Source organism: Amblyomma americanum, chromosome 2 (assembly GCF_052857255.1).
Source record: "Amblyomma americanum isolate KBUSLIRL-KWMA chromosome 2, ASM5285725v1, whole genome shotgun sequence".
NCBI classification, from domain to species: domain Eukaryota; kingdom Metazoa; phylum Arthropoda; class Arachnida; order Ixodida; family Ixodidae; genus Amblyomma; species Amblyomma americanum.
The window spans coordinates 39,058,296-39,062,246 of record NC_135498.1 but is presented as its reverse complement, the minus strand read 5'-3'; positions in this window follow the sequence as shown (position 1 = coordinate 39,062,246).

Genomic DNA, 3,951 nt, shown 5'->3' with positions numbered 1-3,951 from the left:
CTTCTTTCTTCTTCTTCTTCTTCTTCTTCTCCTCAAGTAATATGGCACATACCCACGTGGGGGGGATTGGCCAAGGTATAGGGTAGAATGCCAATGAAGCATTTGCGCGGGGAAGGAAACGTCAGAAGACTGAATCAAGATAAAAAAAATTGGGAAAAATAAAATGAATTCAAGAGGTATGAGTCATCCGGAATAGAATCAATCTAGCCTTTTTTGGACATGCGAAAGAATTTTGTGTCTAGCTAACAAGATAATCGATTAGTTGCACTTATGTAATCGTGAAGGTAGCCGCATACACTGCTTAACGGGAATCCCTTGGCACTCGCACCGAACGATAGAAGAACTGTAAGAGACAGAGGCAGTCCTAGTCTCGAAAGAGGAACCTCCAGATATTGCTTTCTCTGAACCGCGAACCGCCGGCAAGAGAGGAGAAAATGATCGATTGATTCAACTTGCCCACTTTCTTCTTCTTCCGTCCTCGTTCGCCACGCGATGACAAATAATAACTTCGTTTTCATTTTTATGTGCAGCACCTGCGGAGTTGGCCTAGACGTCTGCCACCAGACGCATGGAGAACAACAGCCTCTGGGCTGCTGCAGATTGGCGTAGCTAAGCACTAAGTAACGTATGGCAACATTAAAATGGTACGGTTCGCTGGTCATAATAGACGCCTTCCACAAGCGCGATTGCTCTCAGGCTCAAAACGATCAGTAAGGCTTGAAAGATTGTGGAAAGGTGGAGCATGTGGACATCGGGTGCAGAGGTTTCCACTAAACATTTCATACTCGTTTCCTCACGAATTCGGGGGAATAAAGAGAGGGGGGGGGATATTAATCTAGATATTGAAAGTGGTGACAGCGATGGTGAAGAGGAACCGTAAAGGTCTGCAAGTCTGCAAATAGGGACCAAATATAGCGTGAAACTGTACGGCACAATGCAGTAGTTTCCGCGGTGTACAGTTGCAAAACGGATCTGAAAATTGAAGTTTTCGTTGAAAGGCCCTACCCCATGAAAAGATAAAAATAAAGTATGGACCTTAATCGAGTGCGTACGGTAAGTATGCCTCGCGGAAATTATCTCAGGTGCGAGGCTATAGAATTTTGATCCTTCAGCCACAACTGAACGACTTTCTCTAACGTGTGCCTGCCAAAGAAGGGGAGCTGATTTCTCCAAAACAACACTGTTTTGTTGAAGCGTTTTTAGGACGCGGAAAACCTGTTTTCATTTGGAGGCAATTGGGTAAGGCGAACAGAATTATGTATTTAGTTGGTTTTATGGCGGTTTAACGTCCCAAAGTGACTCAGGCTAACAGGGATGCCGTAGTAGAGGGTTCCGAAGGATTTCGACCACGTAGTATTTACTACGTAATTCAGTGCTTCTGGAAGGTGTGAAGCCGTTGTCTTTTCCATTGGGGCACGTAATTCTCATCCTCAAGCCGGATATGCCCCTCTCGGACCCAAGTTCATGGAGACCAATAACGTTCATTAACACAGACTACAAAGTGGTCGCTACGGTTTTAACCGACCGTTTGAAGCCGTGCTTAGGTGACGTGGTCAGCCCGCTCCAGAGCTCGTCAGTCTTGGGTAGATCAAACTTCTCTTCACTGGCTCTCACACGCGACCTTTTGCGTACGCTCAGGCAAAAAAAAAAAAAAACTGAATGGTTGTTTCATCTCCCCCGATCAAAGCAAAGCCTTTGATAGAGTGGAGCATGACTACTTCTTGACCGTCTTGTCATGTCTGGGCCTTCCAGACAAATTTACTAACATAGTAGGTGCCCTATGTTCGGGGCTGTCTAGTTCCAATACACTTTTGCTGCGCTACAGTGTATTGGAACTATGTACCAACAAGCCCAAAAAGCCACGCTACTGTCTAGTCAGCTGGTTTTGAATGGGGCGTTGAGCGGGAAGATTTGCGTGACGCGAGGAGTTAGACAGGGTTGTCCCCTCTCACCCGCTCTCTTCGTGCTCTCACTGGACCCCTGCTCCGTGCAGTTGAGGACCACCCAGCTATCCGAGGCTTCCCCCTTCCGGGGCTGGGAGGAGTTTCTGTGTCCGCTTACGCGGACGACATCTCGCTGTTCTTGCGAGATTCGGACAGTTTTCTCGCCTTCTTGCAGGTTTTGAAAGAAAATATGCGGCCCTCTCAGGGGCTCAATTGAACACCGCGAAGAGCCATGCACTGAGCTTTGGCACGTTTCAGGAATCGTTGCCTGGGGGAGTCCAGATCGTCTATGGCGTGCGAGTGCTAGGAATTGTTGTTAAGTCAGCAGGTGCATGTGTCGCCAAAATCGTGGGACGGCGCCATCACTCGAGCGCAACGGGCCATAGACTCGACTGCACACCTGGAACTTTCTTTGAGTGCCAAAGCACTGTTCTTTCGTACCTGCGCAGCTGCGTACGCTTGTTTCGTTGCGCGTATTGCTCCGATGCCGCATCGCGTGGCAGGGAAGCCGAACTCGCTCGCAGGCCAAGTACTGTGGAACAGAAACCCGGCCCCAGTATCACGACAAGTTTTGTCCGCGGAATGCGACAGAGAAGGTTTGAATCTACCCTCCTGGCAGGCAACAGCACGAGCTTTCGCCACCAAAGCAGTTCTTGACCTGCTGGCGGCCCAGGCGCACAGGCGTCGATCACTAGCCCTGTATTGGTTGGGTACCGGGAGTCGGCTCTTCCTAACGCAGCGGCACACGGGACCTCAGACAGAGCAACCTATGCCCTTTTACAAAGTGGCAACTGACTTTTTCCGTTTCTGGCTCCGCCAGTTTCCGGACGCGGATATACGCGAAACACCAGTGGCACGTGTTATTGCGGCGGTTGCTGTTTTAGAGCTCAGTGCTGACCAGGCAGAAAAAACATCTTCTAGAAAGTGGCAGTCTTTCGTTTCGAGCCCGTTGCCAAAAGGAGTACAAGACTTCGAATGGCGTCGCCGTTGGCAAGTACTGCCGACGAGGGAGCGTCTCGCAAGATGGGGCGTCGTACCAAATGCGCGCTGCACCAATTGCGGCGCTGTTGAGACACAGCGGCACGCCCTGGAATACTGCGTCGTAGCACGTACTTTGTGGCTCCTGATCTACAGGATGTTTAGGGTGCGCCCGCGCCAGCACAACTCTCGAAGGCGCTCAATCTTTGAGCGCCTCGTGATCACAGTAATGATGTACGTGCTTTGGAAGCGGCGTAACTCGGCCGAAGTGCGCGGAAGACGGCAACGCGCCATGTTTCCGCTCTTGAGGAGCGTGCGCCTCATTGTGTAGGGATTCCTAGAAGAAGAGCTGACAGTAGGCGGCGAAGCGCTGTTATTGCGGCGCTGGTCGACCCAGTTTATTTCTGTACATGGCAACAGAGCCGTGCTCCCACCCATGCAGTACTAGATAATATTCACTGCGTATGCCCTGAGTTTGTCGTGGTAACGGGCACTATCTCTTACATATTTATGCCTATATCTGGGGACAAGTGTAGTACACAGATGGTAACCTTCCCCCGCCCTTTCCCCTCACTCCACCCTTCTCCTTTGCCTAACCACCACGTACTGAGATGTATGTTGGATTTGGTAAGAGTCTGTGACATGGTATTTACTGTACACAGATTTTTGGCCTGTTCGGTACCTGTTTATTTCTGTTAAAATTGATGACTGCTTCTCCCGTTTTTCTGCAGCTGTTGTTTCGAGATTACCTTATGTACTGTTCGGGTCTAATTATTGTCTGGTGTACTAATAAATTCTCTTTGCGACCACCGCGTACTGAGATGTATGTTGGATTTGGAAAGAGGCCGTTCCCTGGTATTTACTGTACATAGATTTTTGGCCTGTTCGGCACCTGTTTCTTTCTGTCCGAATTGGTGACTGCTTTGACCATTTTTTTTTTGCTCCTGTGGTTTCGAAATTACCTTATGTACTATTCGTGTCTAAATATTGTCTGGTGTACAAATAAATTCTCTTTGTGACTAGGAAGCCC